Raw genomic sequence first — 20,445 nt, 5'->3', positions numbered from 1 at the left:
AAGACTATCTCAGGTAATAAGTGGTTGTTGTCCATGATTCTGTCAGATCAGAGTCCATCATTATCGGAGCTTAGATTAGAAACTGAAGGCAAAAAAACATGGACAAACACTGTCTCCTGGCTTGCCCTCTTGCTTGCTCACTGTCTCATTTTCAGCTAGCTCTCTCATCCACCACTGGCCTACTTGATTAGGGATATTGCAACACTCAGTGGAAGAGCCTTCCTAATCAATCATTAACACTATCTCTCACAGACATAGCAACCAGCCATTCTGATGAGGGCACACCCTCAATTGGGGCTGAAATGATGAGAACTTAAGACAACTATGACACAGACACAAGAATAAATGAGGAAGTTGTTTCAACACAAAACCAATATCAATTACAGGAGCCCCTGCCACCACAAGAGGGAGTTGGACTTGTGGCTGAGCAAGGACAAAATAGGGAGGGCACCTGGCTCAGAGCAGGGAAGGATACACTGGAATGGGGAGCTCAGAGGCTGTGCTGACCTGGGGTGAGTTTCTTTAACCCTGGGTTTCCCAGGACAGTGCTACAGAAGAGGAGCTAAAACAGCTGGAAGGTGGACGGAAAAGCAGATTGTAACACACAACTGAAAATGGCCACCAACAAAAGACAAGACCTCTGGTCCAAGGAAGATGTGCTAACTTTTGTGAGAATCTATGAAGAATGATGACCTTGCATCTTACGACAGCTCCAAGTTCAAAACTACAGAGTCACATAGGAACTGGGCAAAGGGTAGTTCAGGAGGTGGAAAATGAGGTCTTCATCTTTCTACCCTGTAAAATAAGGTAGGCAAAGCCTGATTCTGCCCTGGATGCTGTCTCGAAGAGTTCTCTGTCATGGACTAGTCAATGGGTCTAGGTTGTTAAGAAGGTGTGGGGCTAGTAACTAAATCCATTAGGATGGAGTCTGTCTCATTTCCTCAGTGAGAGAATAACAAAATGCCCCACACACAAAATAGACAGCCACAAGGGCTACCCAGCAGATTCCTCCACTTGGACAGAGGAGAAAAAGAAGATAGGAAGGGAGCTGTGAGCCCTGTAGCAGGGTTCTAAGTCTGCTCTAACCTTCCCAGAAATTAAGACCATGAACACACCATCCCCTACACCAGGCTCTGAAACATCTTCCAAGCCCTTTGTGGCTTCAACTCTCCAGTGCATCCACTATACTGTGCTTCCAAACTCACTTTAGTCATCTCCCTTTGCAAATAATCAAGAAAAGTTTAAAACCCAAGGCACACAAACACAAATCTGACAGATAAACCACTCTGACACTAAGAACAACAATGACACATCAGCCTTCAGTTGGGATTCCTGAGGGTTTCAGGGTTCCAGTCCATGCACCAAGATGTTGTGCCCAAGTCACTGGGACCCCAAAGACCAACAAGAACCTATTGCAATGCAAATACACAAAGGTCTGTACTATGAGCTCATTAACAAGGATTGTCCCCAGTCAATCTCACATCAGGTCCAAACTGAGAGACACAGTCTAGGGGTGCCGAGTATTTACTGTACTTACAACAAATACTGTACTTACTGTATTTATCTATATGTAGCTAAACCCTGCTGTTGTACCTTGAGTGGATGTTGATAAGTGAGTTTTGTCATAGGATGTCTGCTCAAGTGCAATCTCAAAAACTGTGCATGCCTCCTAAAGATATTGCAGACCATCCCCACTTGCTTTTCCTTTCCTGCCTCATTCCTGTGTCATAATCCCCACTTGGGCAGACAGTTTGTGTTCACCCACATGTCATGCCTGAAAGGACACAAGGTAAACTTTCTATAGATCTACCACAATATTTCTTATCCTGAATGCAATTTTCACAATTTTACTGGAATAAACAACAGAAGCAGCTTAACCTCGCTAATGACAAAGTCTCCTTGTAGATTACTAAGTACATCTCTTCCTGTCCACCTCTTCTCCCAGCTTTCAACATTGGCAAGCATTCCCTCTTGAACATAACAAATAAACAGGCCAGTAAAAGAGGCAGCACTCAGCCAAAGCTCTCTGCAAATCCATACATAAAACAGTAACCCAGGAACAAAACTCCCACCCAAACAAGACAAATCCAAAATCAGTATCCAAATCAATAATCACTTCAAATCCAGAGGACTAGACACCACCATTGGAATATAATAAATAACAATCAGGAAAATATGTCAACAAGAAATCCAAGATATCCTATCACAGCAGGTTCTGAGAAATTAAAAAAATGCAACAGATATGGTACAAAAGAGGTTGTTTGGGGGAAGGAATAGAGATACACAAAAGGACCTGCAGACAGGTAGACAGACAGGGAGCAGAGAGACCTGAGAGTAGAGAGGGAGCAGGTGCAGAAAACAGAGACAAGAAACAGAGAGAGCTGCTGTAGCTGGTGGTCCGTGTATAAAGCACACCTGACAAAAGCAGCAGGTGATGGAAGCAGGGAATAACTTAAGCAGTTGCTAAATTCCTGAGAGCAGAGCATTGAAATAACCTGTACACTGATAATTACAGAGGCAAGGTTTACCCAGGGAACAGGAAGAGAGAATCTCAGACATTAAAGATGAATATGACAAAATGAATACATTATCAAAAAAGGTGGATTCTAAATGTTTCCTGGCCATAAACAACCCGGAATTCTGCAACATATGAGAAGGGAAAAACTACAGATTACTGGAATAGAGAAAGAAGAGTAGCCGGGTGGGGTGGTGCACACCTTTAATCCCAGCACTTGGGAGGCAGAGGCAAGCGGATTTCTGAGTTAGAGGCCAGCCTGGTTTACAGAGTGAGTTCCAGGACAGCCAGAGCTACACAGAGAAACCAAAAACAAAACAAAACAAAAAGAGTATTAGCTCAAAGGTCTAGAAAATATTTTCAATGAAATCATAAAGGAAAATTTTCCTAAACCAAAGAAGATGCCTGTTAATGTACAAGAAGCATCCAAATCACCCAAAAGATTGGAGGAAAAAAAAGTCCCTTTAACACATAATAAACACTAAACGTAAAAAGTAAAGCAATATAAAAAACTATAACGGAAAAAATTAACAAAAACTAAACAAAACGTAAACAAGTAATGTATGAAAGCAGATCTATTAGGTTTATACCTGTCTTCTTAATGTATTCTATAAAAGACACATGTGTTTGGACACATGTGCTGCAGAGTCAAAGAAATCATACATGTTTCTACAAGAAAGCAACATGTCCAAATGTTTTGGGCAGATTCAGAATCAGCCACGATAGTGACATTACTCAGAGGTCACTGCCTGATCTAACTAGTGAGAAGCATCAACAGGGACCTCCCAGGTGGTCACATCTGGCTGATGCGTCCCATCCAGCTCCACATTGGACCTAGCACTCCAGCTTGCACAGCTCAGCCGCCTGCCCCTACCCATTGTGGGCAGTGATTCTGTACTCACCATGACTCAATTTCAGAGCTTCCCTGAGGTCTCCACACAGCATTCTACAGCAGAGCTCAGAGCAGGACACAGAGAGCCACTTAAGACTACACAAAAACAGTTAACTTGCAGAATAGCACCTGGAAGAATCCACCTCCTTGTCTGATTGGCAGGTCTGCTTGGAAGCCTTGATTGGCCAGTGAGTCTTACCACTCCTCAAGGTTAAAGTGTGCTTCTGGTGCAGGGGGAGATCTTTTCCAAAGGTCTTAGAAGTTTTTTGTACTCCAGTAGCATGTGTGCATATCCTTCAAAAGGAATCTCACCCCACCTAGCCCTCGGGGAGAACCCACCATTCCAGCTCTGGCTGTTCAGCTGCCTGATATTTCTCTCTGAGAGCACTGATCCTACACTTAACAGGACCTGACTTCAGACCTTGCATGAGTTTTCCTCACAGCACTTGCCTTCTTCTTCCTGTAATCAAGGTGAATAGCTTCCATAGCCCATTACTCAAGGTGCAGTGGAGGTATCAATCTGACCCACAAAAGACAGGATGCCCAGGCTAAGAAATAGCATTCTGTTTAAACTCCACTTCATAGTTACCTGAAAACAACTAGATATGCTCCAACCCATAGTTACCTTGCAACAGTCGGGTAGGCCTGACCTACTGTAAAGGTGGCTGGTTGGTTCTTCCTCTCTCTTTTGATCTCTTGCTCTCTTGCTCTCTCTTTCTCTTGCCCTCTTGGTCTCTTCCCTTCCCCCCTCTCTCTTTACATGCTCATGGCCGGCCTCTACTTCTCTACTCTCTGCCTCTCTCTGCCTTTCTCTGCCTCTTCTACCCTCTTAACTCTCCTCTGTATGTCCTGAATAAACTATATTCTATACTATACTGTCTTGTGGCAGGTTTTTCATGGGGAAGAGCTGTCTCAGCATGAGGCATGTTTCCTCCGGGGAAGAAATATCTTAGCAGGAGGCATGAGCCTGCTGAGGCATTCCCTTCCCCTACATGTTCCCACACACCCATAGAACATATTCCATTTCTCTTTAAAGAGAGGTAACTATGGGGAGGAGCATACCTGGCTGTCACCAGATAACTGTGAGGTAGAATTTTAGACAGAATGCTAACACCATTAACATTAAAGAGGGATTTTAGGAAACGAGCTTCATGCTGGGCTCAGGAAAACTGCAGCTTTCTTTCAAAAGATGATAGGTATGAATAAACCCTAAAGAAAAGACAGACTCATAAGGGAAACACAGTTCAGCAGTATTGGTAGCCAGCACATCTTCATCAATGGCAAAGTGAAGAAAAACCACAGAAGAAAAACCACCACCACCGCCTAGCTATACTTGGATTTATTATAGTGAGAGCGCACAGATGAAAATTACCCAAGGGAAGAGATACGTTCATGTGGCACATAGAAGAGCTCTATAGGGAAACTTTGTTTATTCTTTCAGAGTAGAGTTTTGACAGTTTTATGCAGGACTCCAGGAAGCTTTATTATTTAGAGTATTTATTAGATTGGAACGCTTTAGATAAAATGACATCTAGCATGGTTGACCATTATTTTGTAGGCCTTCAGGAGGTTGTAAATACATGGCCTGAAGTTAGTGCCACAGATCATATTATTAATGCAATATGACTTGACACACCCATGTCCCCATCAAAAGAATTTGTAATAGCAAATTCTAAGGATGTGTAGAATATTTTCTAAGTAATTCCAAAGGCCAGTGTGGCAAAATGGCTCCAAACTCAGGAATGTCACACATAGGTGACATCTGTTGCCATGATAACCCTGCATACCTTCTTGGAGCCCAGTCCTCACACTCAGCCTGGGAACTGCCTACATCACAGCCTAGATAAAAGGCAAACCTTTCCCCACCTTCTTACCCTTGTCTTTTCTCTGTCTTCTCTTTGTCTCTGTTCTTCCCTAATAAAACCTCTACCATGGGAAACTGCTTTGGCCTGGTGTGATATATCCTGATGTGAGCTGCCATCCCAACACAACAGCCAGACCTCTCCTTCGATAAAGTTTTTAATGAACAGCCATGTGTCCTGGACAGACAGTGCTCTCTCTCTCTCTCTCTCTCTCTCTCTCTCTCTCTCTCTCTCTCTCTCTCTCTCCTCTCTCTCTCTCTCTCTCTCTCTCTCTCTCTCTCTCTCTCTCTTTTGGAAAAGCATAGAAGTTTCATAATACATTTATTGTCTTAAAAGCTTTTTTTTTTATTTTTATGTATACATTAGAATTGTATAAATCTGTTAAGGGAGTTTCAAAATTATTTTAATTTTATATGTATGAGTATTTTGCCTGCATGTTTGTCTGTAGCACATGTGTCACTAGTGCCTGTGGAGGTCACAAGTGGGTATCTGATCCCATAGAACTGCAGTTACAGGTGGTTACAAATCTGCATAAAGGTACTGGACATGAACCTTGGTTTTCTTAAAGATCACTCAATACTGTAAATAGAAGAGCTAGTGAAGGATTTTCTGTTGTTGTTTTGTTTAGATAAATGAATGTATAGAATGATAGTAGACTGTAGACTTGGTCAGGTTTAACTCTGTCCTTTAATGAAATCAGACTTAGACTTAGCTGACTGATTTTTAAGGTCAGTGACAGGACCAAGCTGATTCTCTGTCTTTGTGTCTTTACTTTTCAGGCACATGGAATAGTTGGAATTAGTCTAGGTGGACCTTGTATTTAGGGCCTATTTTCTTTCTTAGTTCTATTAAAAATATGACTACTAATGTGTCTACTACAGACAGATGCTAAATTTCTTGGTGGAAAGCACCCATTTGTAAAACAGTTAATGTAATTTCTGTGTTGGGGTTGTTAGTATTCTGTCTAAACTCCACCTCCACAGTTACCTGGCAACAGCCAGGCATGCTCCTCCCCACAGTTACCTGGCAACAGCCAGGTAGGCCTGGCCCACCATAAAAGGGGCTGCTTGTCCCCCCTCCTCTCTCTCTTGATCTCTTGCCTCTTGCTCTCTCTGTCTCCTCACCCCTTTCCTTTTCTGTCCCCCCTCTCCCACGTGCTCATAGCTGGCCTCTAATCCTCTCTCTCTCTCTCTCTCTCTCTCTCTCTCTCTCTCTCTCTGCCTCTACTACACTCCTGGCTCCCCTCCCCATGCCCTGAATAAACTCTGTTTTGTACTATAGTGGTACAGTGTGTGGCTGGTCCCTCAGGGGAAGAGATGTCTCCAAATGGGCCCGCTGAGACATCCTCTTCCCCCTACCTCTTTACACCTTCACAGAACATACTCTCTTTATCTTCTTATCTTTTTATAAACACATCAAAAATTGTTTACACAAACCTGGGACAGGAGATTCTTGGTATAAAACATTACAGTCCTGCCATCTAGACTGAAACAAGATGGGAAGGCAGAGAAATCAGCATTTGAGTAACCCAAGGGTAAACACTACACAGTGTACAAAAACATTATGTTTACATTTACCTTTTATGGGCAAAATAACAGTCCAGGCAGTCTCAAAATTCTCTTAGGCCTGTGGATTTGTGCTCCATTTATTTAACCATAACTAGGTGTTGAATATGATCTTTGTAAACTGCTTTTATGTTTTGTCTCTTATTGTCCCTGATCCCAAGAAAAAAAAAAAAAAGTAATAGGCCCTATTGCATACATTTCATGGAAAGGATGACTTTGCCTAGCTTTGTGCTCCCTAGTCTCTTATTGGCCAGTCTCTGATTCATGCTTTTCATTTTCAGCCATTGAATACAGTATTTAAAACTGTGGTAAAGCAATAAAGTGCTTAAAATGCAAATATGAACACACTTTGATTTTTTTTTTAAGTTTTATGTGTAAAGGTGTTTTGCTTGCTTGTATGTCCCTGGACCACATTCGTGCTTGGTAACCACAGATGCTAGAAGACAGCATTGGGTACTTCTGGTATTGGAGTTGCAAATCGCCATGTGGGTGCTGGCAACAGAGCCCACCACAGTCCTCTGAAAGAGAAGCTAGTGCTCTTGGCTTCTCATTCATCTCTGGTCCAAACCATTTTTTACATGGTATGTTCAGTAACATTACTATAGTGTGCAACAGACATTACCACCATTCATCAGTAGATCCCTTTCATCTTGACCTAAGATGCTTCTGTTACTACTCCCAGTCCCCAAACACAGTGTCCAATTTTCAGTCTCTCTTTAGTACTTGAAGTATCTGGCGCTTTTTCTTAGCAAATTTTCATAATTATGTTGTTGCACTTATTAAATTTCCTAAGTCTAAATAATATTTCATTGTGCCCTCCCCAGCCTTGAGCAGACTGAACAGACCTTGCATGCCACACAGGACCTTAACACCTAGGTGAAGTCAGCCTCTTTGTTTACACTTGGAGCTTCCTACCAGAACCTAGAAGAACAGACTGCCTGCTGAGCCTGCTTTGTGACAGGATCCAGGTGAAACAAAGGACTGGTTCAGTGTACCCAGACATTGTGCTGTTTAAAGTATATTAAATAGAAGGCTGTGTGTGTGTGTGTGTGTGTGTGTGTGTGTGTGTGTGTGTGTGTGTGTTTCATTTGTGAATCCAGAGCATTTTGGTGGGTGGTAAGGATTGTGTGCTGTTGCCACCAGCAGGGTGATTTGAGTAGTGATAATTATGATATTCAGAATATGAGTATTTGTCTACATAAATGTATATTTACAGCATGCATGTAGAGGGCAGAAAATGATGGATGTCCTGAAACTGGAGTTACAGAAGGTTCCAAGCTTCCTTGTGGGTGCTGGATACTAAGCTTTGGTCCTGTGCAAGAGAAGCAAATGTTCTTAAGTGCTGAATCATCTCTTCAGCTGCAGTATTTTATTTTTTTCCCCAGAAGTTTAATTATGAGTTTTAGTTAGCATACAAACTCATGGGATTTATCACAGAATTTTCATGCATATCTATCATTTGTTCATGCCTCCCTCCAGCTCCTACTCCTTTGTTCCAGTTGATATCTGTCATGGACCCCTTCTGCTTCCACAGTATTAAATCTGAATATTTTCTAGTTTATCTATTTTTTTTTTTTTTGTTCTTGTGCTTTTCATACCATATCCAAGAAATATTGCCAAGTCCACTGCCAAATAGTCACCTATTTTTTTCTTTCTAGAGCTCAATAGTTTTGGTTTTATGTTTAAGTCCATTTAAAAATCAATTTTGAATTACTATTTATATATAGTGTAAGCTAATGGTCCACCTTTCTTTGCATATGATATCCCAGTTTCACTAGCTCTCTTCATTTAAAAGAATGTCCCATTGTATTTCTTCTGGAGAAACTCCTTTAAATACAGATGAACCTGGATTCCACTGTACTTAATGTCCTCAGTTATAAGTAACTAAGTAGAAAACTGATGGTTAAGGTAAGGGAAAAGGCTGGGCAGTGGTGGCGCATGCCTTTAATCCCAGAACTTGGGAGGCAGAGGCAGGTGGATTTCTGAGTTCAAGGCCAGCCTGGTCTACAGAGTGAGTTCCAGGACAGCCAGGGCGACACAGAGAAACCCTGTCTCGAAAAAAAAAAAAAAAAAAAAAAAAAGTAAGGGAAAAGGTCCTGAGAAGAGAGATAGGAGTGGTCTTAAACCAAGCTTATCTCACCTTATCCTTGAGTAGCCACAGATTGCTTTCTCTGAATTTGTGTCACATGAGTTATGTCATATGACTAAATGTGCACACCAATTAACTCATTGTATATTTGTTTTAGCTAACAAATTTTTCTTGTAACTCTAAGTGAAGGTAAGGTAGCACTTTACATCTGGATATGATTACAGTAATTGGATTGATTAAACATCACTCAGAGGCCCTTGCACTTACTTATTTTGGTTATTGGTGTGTTTGAGATAAGCTCTGTTTCCATTGCTAGCTAGCCTCTGTTGGCTTGAACTTAAAACAGATTTGTAATTTGTTTTGAGGCTAAAGACTTATAAGTTAACTTTTATCCTTTGCTTTATCTCCTTGAACATAGCACGGTTATTGAAAAGGCTAAAGTTCTCTACCCACTAATTTTGTTCTTAGGTGGCTCTTATTTGTATAGTTTTTGTGTGTGTGTGTCACAGTTGTATTTGTAAATTGACTGTAGAGTAAACAAAAGTGTTGTCATAGTGGAATACAGTTGCTCTAGCCAGTTGCTTCTTGCCAGGGTTACTTCAGTCCACTTCACATATTAACTAATGTGAGGTTGTTGGTATCAGGCTCCGGAACCCAGTGACATCACATCTAGGCAACCCCCACATTGTTGCTAAGGCAACTGCCATACATTCCCAGAATCCACCTGGCTACCTCACCTTTACCTGGGAGAGGATATGTCACCATCCATATAAAACAGGTGGAACCCCCTGACCTCGCTCTCTTCTTCCATCTTCTTCTATTTCTCTTCCCCCACCCCCCCACCCCGTGTTTGCCCTATCTCCTGAATAAACTCTCCCCCTTGGAACTGTTTGGTCTGGTGTTGTGTGTTCTAAGCTGCATACAGACTGGATATGACAACAGTCTTCAACCTCTCAAAGCTCACCTCCTGGGACTTACTTCCTCCAGCAAGGCCATACCTGTTAATCCCTTCCAAATAGCACCACCAGATGACAAGTGTCCAAATATCTGAGTCTGTGGGGACATTCTCATTCATTTGACTGCATATAGTTACATTTAATGACTGTGATATACACATTCATAGAATTCTCAAGTCATTTGCTTTTAAAAGGAGGTGTATAGATTCGGAATTTTGAACCAGTAATTTTGTAATAGGAATTCCTTTGACTCTTAAGGGATGAAATCTTTAGGACTGGCAAATAAGCTACTTAAGGAGAATTTAAGAGAAGCATGGAAATTCTGGACTTCATAATGAGGACACCACTGAACACCCTTGCACATGCCTAGAGCAAGTTTAGAAGCAAAACTCTTCTGTCCGCAGAATTAGTAATTTATTCTCAAGGCCTTTTACATATGCCACCTAAAACATATAAATTGTCTTTCTCACTCCTGTGACTTAGCTGAAAATGTCTGTGTATCTTTACCTATCTTTCATATATATATGATGTCATTAATACAAATGTTGGAAAGAGAAACCAAATCAAAGGTCATTTAAAAAATTAAGAGTCATGTGTGTTGATAAAATATGTTTTAAAGATTCTCATAAACCTTACCAAAGCCAATTTGACTTTGATATGTATGTAAGGCTTCATATAATAAACTTTGATATAAACTTAGATAATTATAGAAAGCTATATGTGAATATTGTATTTATGAATGATAATGCAGTGATAGCCTAACCTGTAGCTAGAAAAATTTGACTTTGTGCCTCTTTGGATCTAACAATGACTTAACTGGCTTACTAGTTAGTCCCTAAGCCTGAAGCTTGAGACATGACAACATTTAGTAATCATGGTGTTGTATGGCACAGTGTTGCCTTACGAATGCCAGTGTTTTTGTCCTCTGCCCCCACTCCCTTCTCTTGTCTGTCTGCCTTTACCCAGTCTGCAGGCCTCACCCCTCTCCCTTCTCCCAATAAACACCCTTATACCTGACCTCTCTCATGTAGTAATTTCTCAAGAGCACATCTTGGCATGGGGCTGCAGTAATACCCCCTTGCTGTATTATATTTTAGCCTCATGTATTAAATTTGTTACAACAATAATCAGCCCCTTACAATGTGTTCTTTTAATGAACTTCTTGGGGGATGCATTTGTATGGCGAATGTGTTATACTGTGTGTGTGTTTGCTTGAGTGGCTAGCATGACATGGTTTAGGAGCCATTTTAGGTCAGATGATGAAGGGAATATTTTAGTAGATTGTTTAACTAGTTAGTGGTAAAAAAAAAAAAGTAGGTGACTGTAATGTTGGATTTATTGATGTTTTATGCAAAGTGAATGTTAAGTGTTGTTATTCAGGAGGGCATAGATTCTTTCTCCATCAACCTCTCTGACCAAGATGAAAAGTTGAAAAGTGTTTACATATGAGGCTTAAATTGTAGGGAGGATGTTCTCTGGACCTGGGCTCTACCTATCTTTGTAGGCAGCAGGTGGAAAGCTGCCAATTTGTTACAGCAGCAACCTTGGGGTCCCCTGCACAGCCACACACACCCAGTTAGGGAGTTGTTGCATGCTGCCTCCTCTGTACAGGACCTGCCTGCCTCACTGCTCTGTTGCAGCACTCACTGGCGGCTCTATCTCTTTTTCTGCCGGTGGGTGGTCATGTTATCTCTTTTTAACTCAGGATGTTTTACACAGTAGTTTTAGTCCAAACAAAAACAACAACAAAAAACATCAGTCAGAGTCTAAGAACACAGAGAACAAACAACACAGACAGCTCACCACTGCCACGGGCAGCACAGAGACTAAATTGTACAGTCAGGACATAAAAAGACTGTCAGAAAAACGTTTTAGAGCGGCACGGCCTGCTGGGAAATGTAGATCCCAGGCTGGCCACCATCTTGGATGTAGTCTAACGGCGATGGAAGAAACACAGAAACAAATTTAAAGACACAGGACCCTATTACATTTAAACACACTCATCCGCGTCTGGACTTAACAGCCAACCAAACGCCAGTTCCGATGGGGTAGGTCATCGTACCTTCCCCTATAGTAGGAGAACCCCGTATCCTTCATTCAGAGAATGGGCAGTCAGGATGCAATCCCGACCCTCCTTGTCTTCTGGGACGTCTCCCAGATTTGCAGCTTGCGGGAACACCATCCGCCTGCGCTGAGACTCCTCAGTCTGAAAGCGCACCAGTCAGAAAACCAGATGTGCAGCTTGCGGGGACACCATCCGCTAGCGCTGAGACTCCTCAGGCTCGAAGCGCACCTGCTAGAAAACCAGAAATCAGAACACAGAAAACAAAATCAGTAGTACTGCACTCAGACAACAAGACACAGATTCCGCAGCTGCACACTCAGACACCAAGACACACACACACACAGACATAAACCCACCTCCAAGGGGTCTTCGTGAGTTCTGGGTGGTCCCACAAATCCTGGACAAGCTTCCCGGTCAGGGAACCAAAATGAAAGGACTCAAAGGGGGATTCTCACTCAAGTCTCAGGACGGTGCCCACCCAAAAAACTCACGAGAGACCAACTTGATGTAAACACATGAGGCAGTGTAATATCAGAGCTCTGGGCCAGTCCATATCTCCATATCTCACATAGGGGATAGAGGGACTGACCTCGAGGCTCTAAGAATTAGGACTTATATAGTCAAGGGGTGGGGGAATTGGGAGATTTTTATGTGGATATACACGATTGGTTGTTTTACATCAGCAGACTGTACCAGTCTAAGTTAGCATAGTATCTAGTTAATTGCAGTTTCTTGGACCTTGAGAAGACCTCAAGGGGAGGGGGAAAGGGTCTGGAGGAACACCAGATGGCCCATTACTCATTTGGACATCTCTCTGTTCTTCTAAGGATGTCTTTGTATTTTTTTTATCTATGTGTCTGGCCAAGTCCTTGGGAGGCTCAACAGGCCCTCATCCTTGGTCCTATAACTCTATATTTTCTGTAACTAATTAATTGGGCCTAAACCTGCTGACAGGCATTTTTAACTATTTAGGTTAGGAAAAGGAAGCACAGGGCCCTGTTATTTTATTAGTTTGAGCCTATTTTAATATATTCTTTCATTTCCCCCTTTTTTCTTCTGAATAATTTTAATCTTAAAATTATCTGTTTTAGGTTCTAGAGTCATCTTATTGTAGGCCAAAAGAGTTATTTAACTTTGAGTATATATATCTTAAGTCTCGCCCTCTAAGTTTGTATTATCTCTATGTCTCTAGGGTGGAGATATCTCAGGAGTCAAGGCCTGTTGTTCTTTGGCCTTGTAGAACATTGGTGATCTTGAGCTTGAGGGCGTTGTTCAGGTGTGTGGCTGGTCTTCAGAGGCATCAGGCACAGGTGCTGGTGAACTTTAATGGAGGTCGGATGGTCAACAGCACCAGGAACAGTCTCTCTTGGTATATAGCCCTGTGGATATGGGTTTTGGCAAAAGCATATCTGTTGTCATGTAGATGTTGATTTTCTTGTCAGCCCCAAGTTCTAAGGTTGTTCTCTGGACTGACGATCTCAGGAGTGGGGAGTCAGCCCAGATGACATTTGTGTCTATCACAGTAGCACTGGCTTGTCTCTGACCAGCATGGAGAAAACTGCTCCTGTCTGTAAAGTAGGTTGTCTCAGCTCCCAGCCGGAGTCAGTAGGAGAAGCCTTTCTTTTATCTGTGAGTTCTTGTCAGTTAGTTGTGGGTAGGAAGTGTATCTGGTCCCCCATCCTGGGGAGTAAGTCTTGACCCAACAAAGGGTAGGGACAGTCTAGGATGACCATGAATGAATGGGATACCCAGCCCATCTCTTGGTCTATCTTTTTTCAGGTAGTCCATGAATATATTTTGGTCTATTGGCTTGGAGGAGAACCCTGTGTCTATCAAGAGTTGGTGGCTCCAAGCCCCTTCTATCTCAATCGCTGTCTTCACGCAGAGTTAATATCTTTGTCATTTAGGGTGTTTTTTCAAGGCCTGGGATTTCTTGACCCTGGCTTGTATTTGTTAGGGCACTCTTAGTCTCCGCAGCTGGCTCTTTTATTTATAATGTGTACTTTCTCTGTTTATTTTCAGCCTTTTTTTCTCTTTTTTCTTTTCTCTCTCTCTCTCTCTCTCTCTCTCTCTCTCTCTCTCTCTCTTTTATCACGTCTCTGATATGGCAGACTTTCTCAGCAACTTATATTAAAATTTTTTTACTCTTCTCTCTTTTTTTTCTAGACTTATATTAAATCTTCTAATGATTTATCTTGTAGTCTCTCTAGTCTCCCTGTTTATTCTCATGTGGCTCTCTCTTATGACCTGTCAATGGGATCTGGCATGGGCCTTCAGGTGTCCCTTACCTTTTGTCACATGAAGACCTCAGTCGCATCTGGTCAGAAGTAACCCGCTGTAGACCACCACCTGATCAATTGATGGGGTCCCCATGTCTGAGAGAACGTTTCTTTTTTCTAGTATCTTTTTCCGCTCTTTCATCTTGAAAAGCACTCCAGAAAACCAGAACCTATAAAGGTCTTGGGAAAGAAAGGCTTTTATCTTATTTATTGTTTTGACCACCTATAAAAGCAGTAAATAGTCTTTTAGAACTCTGTATAGATGATGTATTTGTGAGGCTGTATGACTGTTGTTCACATCACATTAGAGACCACAACCTAGTTCAGTCTGCAAACAGTATCTTGTCTATAGGTGTAATGTGAGCTCACCTCTGAAGCTCTAAGAAAGAAACCAAATTAGAATGAATAGTCTTATCTATGGCATTTCACAGTAAGGACCATTACGATGTTGAAGGTTCACACAGTATTAACAATTTTTAAAAGGCAACTTGAGTTATATCTGACACTTATTTGAATTTAACTTTTGGCAAAATAGAAACTTTGGTCATAGTTTTATAAAAACCCTTTAAAGAGTTATTTCTGATTAGAACATTATTTTAGAAGTGATATACAAGAACAAGAAAGTAAACATTTTTATATCTAATATAAGAGCACAAGTCCTCACCATTTCTTCATTTTATCTTGTCTGAACTCTCATCTTTGAACCAAATCTTGATGGAAGTCTCATATATTCTTTTATTTATTAAACTAGGAAAAAATCACTATCAACTTTCTTATTACCAAAGTCAAAAACTGTTGGCTCGCTTCCAAGAGCCGCTTATAAAAACAGTAAATTCTTTTAAGGTTTTTTCTGTTGGTGTCCTTCTCCTGGCCACAGAGCAGGGCGAATTATCAGTTTTTCTTGTGTAAATTAAGACTGTCTCACAAGTAAGTTTTAAACTACATTAAGTAAGCAGTTCTAACCAGTTCTTTTCTATTTTTTTAAAAATAATTATAACTCTCAGGTGAATAATCTTGTTGAGGCTGTTTTGTCCAGCATGGCTCAAGGAAGATGTCTCTCTCCTCCGCCAGGTTGTTGTTTTTGTTTTGTTTTGTTTTGTTTTTTGTTTTTTGTTTTTTTTTAATCACCTGGGCTCTACCTATCTTTATAGGCAGCAGGTGGAAAGCTGCCAATTTGTTATAGCAGCGACCTTTGGGTCCCCTGCACAGCCACGCACACCCAATTAGGTAGCTGTTGCATGTTGCCTCCTCCGTAGCCCCCGCTAACATCAGAGGAACAGAGTTTTCTCTTGGCCACAAGCTGTGGAACAGGACCTGTCTGTCTCACTGTTCTGTAGCAGCACTCACCAGCAGCTCTATCTCTTTTTCCGCCAGTGGTCATGTTATCTCTTTTTAACTCAGGATGTTTTACACAGTAGTTTCAGTCTAAATAAAAATAACAATAACAAAAAACCCGTCAGTCAGAGTCTAAGAACATATAGAACAAACAATACAGACAGCTCACCCCTGCCACAGGCGGCACAGAGACTAAATTACACAGTCAGGACATAAAATGTCAGAAAAACGTCTGTCTTAGTCACACTGTCAGAGCCGCTATCTTGGTTTTAGTTTTCAGAGCGGCACGGCCTGCTGGGAAATATAGTTCCCAGGCCGGCCGCCATCTTGGATGTAGTCTAACGGCGACGGAAGAAACAAAGAAACAATTTAAAGACACAGGACCCTATTATATTTAAACACACTCATCCGCGTCTGGACTTAATAGCCAACCAAACGCCCGACCCTCCTTGTCTTCTGGGACGTCTCCCAGATTCGCAGCTTGCGGGTACACCATCCGCCAACGCTGAGACTCCTCAGTCTCAAAGCGCAGCTGCCAGAAAACCAGACATGCAGCTAGCGGGTACACCTTCCACTAGCGCTGAGACTCCTCAGTCTCAAAGTGCACCTGCTAGAAAACTAGATGTGCAGCTTACGGGAACACCATCCGCTAGCGCTGAGACTCCTCAGTCTCGAAGCGCAGCTGCCAGAAAACCAGAAATCAGAACACAGAAAACAAAATCAGTAGTACTGCACTCAGACAACAAGACACAGATTCAGCAGCTGCACACTCAGACACCATGACACACACAGACATAAACCTACCTCCAAGGGGTCTTCGTGAGTTCTGGGTGGTCCCACAAATCCTGGACAAGTTTCCCGGTCAGGGAACCAAAATGAAAGGACTCAAAGGGGGATTCTCACTCAAGTCTCAGGACGGCGCCCACCCAAAAAAAAACTCACGAGAGACCAACTTGATGTAAACACATGAGGCAGTGTAATATCAGAGCTCTGGGCCAGTCCATATCTCACATAGGGGATAGAGGGACTGACCTCGAGGCTCTAAGAATTAGGACTTATATAGCCAAGGGGTGGGGGAATTGGGAGATTTTTACGTGGGTACACATGATTGGTTGTTTTACATCAGCAGACTGTACCAGTCTAAGTTAGCATAGTATCTAGTTAATTGCAGTTTCTTGGACCTTGAGAAGACCTCAAGGGGAGGGGGAAAGGGTCTGGAGGAACACCAGATGGCCCATTACTCATTTGGACATCTCTCTGTTCTTCTAAGGATGTCCTTGTGTACGTTTTATCTATGTGTCTGGCCAAGTCCTTGGGAGGCTCAACAGGCCTTCGTCCTTGGTCTTATAACTCTATATTTTCTGTAACTAATTAACTGGGCCCAAACCTGCTGACAGGCATTTTTAACTATTTAGGTTAGAAAAAGGAATCACAGGGCCCTGTTATTGTATTAGTTTGGGCCTATTTCAAAATTTTCTTTCAACACCATCATTGGAATATAATAAATAACAACCAAAAAAATATGTCACCAAGAAATCCAAGCTATCCTATCACAGCAGGTCCTGAGAAATTAAAAAATGCAACAGATATGGTACAAAAGACGTTGTTTGGGGGAAGGGATAGAGATACACAAGAGGACCTGCAGACAGGCAGACAGACAGGGAGCAGAGAGAGACCCGAGAGTAGACAAAGAGAATAGAGAGGGGCATGTGCAGAGAACAGAGACAGGGAACAGAGAGAGCTGTGTAGCTGTTGGTCCGTGTATATAAAGCACACCTGACAACAGCAGCAGGTGATGGAGACAGGGAATGATTTAAGCAGCTGCTAAGTCCCTGAGAGCAGAACATTGAAATTACCTGTGCACTGACAACTACAGAGGCAAGGTTCACCCACAGAACAGGAAAGAAGAGTTTCAGACATTAAAGATGAATACGACAAATGGATACATCATCAAAAAATGTGGATTTTAAATATTTTCTGGCCCTAAACAACCAGGAATTCTGCAACATATGACAAGGGAAAACTACAGATGACAGGAATAGAGAAAGAAGAATATCAGCCCAAAGGTCTAGAAAATATTTTCAATGAAATCATAAAGAAAAAATTTTGTAAACCAAAGAAGATGCCTGTTAATGTACAAGAAGCTTCCAAAACACCCAACAGACTAGAGAGGAAAAAAGTCCCTTTACCACATAATAATCAAACACTAAATGTAAAAAATAAAGCAATAGAAAAACCTGCAATAAAGAAAATTAACAAGCTGGGCGGTGGTGGCACACACCTTTAACCCCAGCACTTGGGAGGCAGAGGCAGGCGGATTTCTGAGTTCGAGGCCAGCCTGGTCTACAGAGTGAGTTCCAGGATAGCCAGGGCTACACAGAGAAACCCTGACTGGAAAACAAACAAACAAACAAACAAAACCTGATTTTAAGAAGACAGGCATAAATCTAACAGATCTGCTCTCATACATTACTTGTTTTTTGTTTTGTTTAGTTTTTGTTAATTTTTTGGTTTTTTGTTTGTTTAGTTTTTTTTTTTTTCAGAGACAGGGTTTCTCTGTGTAGTTCTGGCTGTCCTCTCACTCTGTAGACCAGGCTGGGTTCAAACTCAGAAATCCACCTGCCTCTGCCTCCCAAGTGCTGGGATTAAAGGCGTGCGCCACCACTGCCCAGCTATACCTGTCTTCTTGATGTATTCTATAAAAGACAAAAGGGGTTGGACACATGTGCTGCACAGTCAGAGAAACCACCCATGTTTTTATAAGAAAGCAAGTGGTCCAAATGTTTTGTACAGATTCAGAATCATCCATGACACTGACGTTACTCAGAGGTCACCTCCTGATCTAACACATGAGGAGCATCACCAGGGACCTCACAGGTGGTCACATCTGGCTGATGCTTCCCAAGCAGCCCCAGAGAGGACCCAGCACCCCAGCTCCCACTGCTCAGCCGCCTGCCCCTACCCATTGTGGGCAGTGATCCTGTGCTCACCATGTCTCGATTGCAGAGCTTCCCTGAGGTCTCCACACAGTACCCACAGCAGAGCTAAGAGCAGGACACAGATGACCATTCAAGCCTGCACAAGCACAGCAAACTTGCAAAATAACACCGGGAAGAACCCACCTCCTTGTCTGATTGGCAGGTCTGCTTGGAAGCATTGATTGGCCAGTGAGTCTTACCACTCCTCAAGGTTAAAGCGGTGCTTTCATGCCAGGATCAGACCTTTTCCAAATCTCAGGAGGGGTTTGCACTCCATTAGCATTTGTTTCTGTCTTCAAAGAGGAATCTCACCCCACCCAGCCCTGGGGGAGAACCCACCATTCTAGCTCTGGCTGTTCAGCCTCCTGCTTCTCCCCTCTGAGAGCAATGATCCTACACCTATCAGCACCTGACTCCAGACCTTACCTGAGCTTTCCTCCCAGCACTTGCCTTCTTCTTCCTGTAATCAAGGTGAACAGCTTGCATAGCCCAGTACTCAAGGTGCAGTGGAGGTGTTAATCTGACCCACAAGAGGAAGGATGACCTGGTTATTGCTTAGCATTCTGTCTAAACTCCACCCCAGTTACCTGGCAACAGCTAGGTGTGCTCCTCCTCACAATTACCTGGCAACAGCTGGGTAGGCCTGACCCCCTGTAAAGGTGGCTGCTTGCCCCTTCCTCTCTTTTGATCTCTTGACCTTTTGTTCTCTCTTTCTCTTGCCCTCTTAGGCTCTTCCCTTCCCCCTTCTCTCTGCACATGCTCATGCCCGGCCTCTACTTCTCTACCCTCTGCCTCTCTCTACTTTTCTCTGCCTCTACTACCCTCTTAACTCTCCTCCCCATGTCCTGAATAAAGTATATTCTATACTATACTGTCTCTCTGTCTGTACTATACTGTCTCCGTGGTGGGTTGCCACTGGTGAAGAGCCGGCTCAGTGTGAGGCATGGTCCCTCCAGAGGAAGAAATATCTCAGCAGGAGGCGTGAGCCTGCTGAGCCATCTCCTTCCCCCACACCTTCCCCACAGATCCATAGAACACATTCTATCTCTCTTTAAAGAGAGGTAACTATGGGGAGGAGCATACCTAGCTGTCACCAGGTAATTGTTAAGTAGAGTTTAAGGCAGAATGCTAACACCATTAACATTAAAGAGGGATTTTAGGAAACAAGAGTCTTGTTTTGTGGCTTCATGCTGGGCTCAGGGAAACTGCAGCTTCCTTTCACCAGATGACAGGTATCAATCAACCCTGAAGAAAAGCCAGAAACATTAGAGAAACACAGTTGAGCACTATTGGTAGCCAGCACATCTTCATTAGTGGAAAATGGAGAAAAAAAACAGTTGTATTAATACAGGTTCTGTAGATAAACATATCTCAAATCATAGAGAGAATGAATCTCTCTATGTACATAGAAAGGGGATTTAATAGAATGCCACAATAAAGTCTGTTGGGCAAGGGAAGTTAGAAAACCCAAGGGCTGGTTGAGTTCATGTTGCAGGATATTACATCTGGAAGCCAAGATTATGATATTCACAGTGCCCAACAGATAATCAAAGGATAATCAACAGATAATCAACAGATAATAACTTGCCAAGAGCCACAGAGCCTGCTGCCAGCAAAGAACATTTATGCTACCCTATGCTTGGTCTCAGTGTCAGCTATTGCTCCAGTTAATTTTCCTCTGAGATAAAATGCCCTCAGTACTCTTCTGCTCTAGACATGTCTGGTTTACTTTCTTCCCAACATAAATATGTGCTTACTAAAGATTTCTATGTGCAGTTTTCACTTGACAATGAAAGTTCTGAGAAAGGAATCCCAGACAAGCAACAAATACAAATTCATGGCTTATTAAACTCTGCCCTTTTATTACTTATGTATAGACTATACACATGAGATCATGGATTGTGATTCG

The 20,445-nt window shown here is 42.4% G+C and overlaps 2 long non-coding RNA genes across 3 annotated transcripts in view; one reads left to right on the top strand and one right to left on the bottom strand.

The window, feature by feature from the left end:
• Positions 1–20,445, top strand: part of LOC143441559 (uncharacterized) — a 471,947-nt gene that overhangs the window by 100,813 nt on the left and 350,689 nt on the right. The window lies entirely within an intron of this gene.
• LOC143441558 (uncharacterized) lies at positions 10,042–18,624 on the bottom strand. Of its 2 annotated transcripts, none has more exons than XR_013109116.1 (4): positions 18,549–18,624; positions 15,571–15,648; positions 12,301–14,403; positions 10,042–12,175 (listed from the first exon to the last, which is right to left on the bottom strand). It is a non-coding gene; the product is annotated as an uncharacterized LOC143441558 (long non-coding RNA). The 2 variants fall into 2 exon arrangements; XR_013109117.1 differs by having other exon boundaries at positions 10,042–12,172.

The sequence above is a fragment of the Arvicanthis niloticus genome, chromosome 2, assembly GCF_011762505.2.
Source record: "Arvicanthis niloticus isolate mArvNil1 chromosome 2, mArvNil1.pat.X, whole genome shotgun sequence".
NCBI classification, from domain to species: domain Eukaryota; kingdom Metazoa; phylum Chordata; class Mammalia; order Rodentia; family Muridae; genus Arvicanthis; species Arvicanthis niloticus.
Note: the sequence above shows the minus strand (reverse complement) of the source record. Positions and strands in the feature narration are given on the sequence as shown.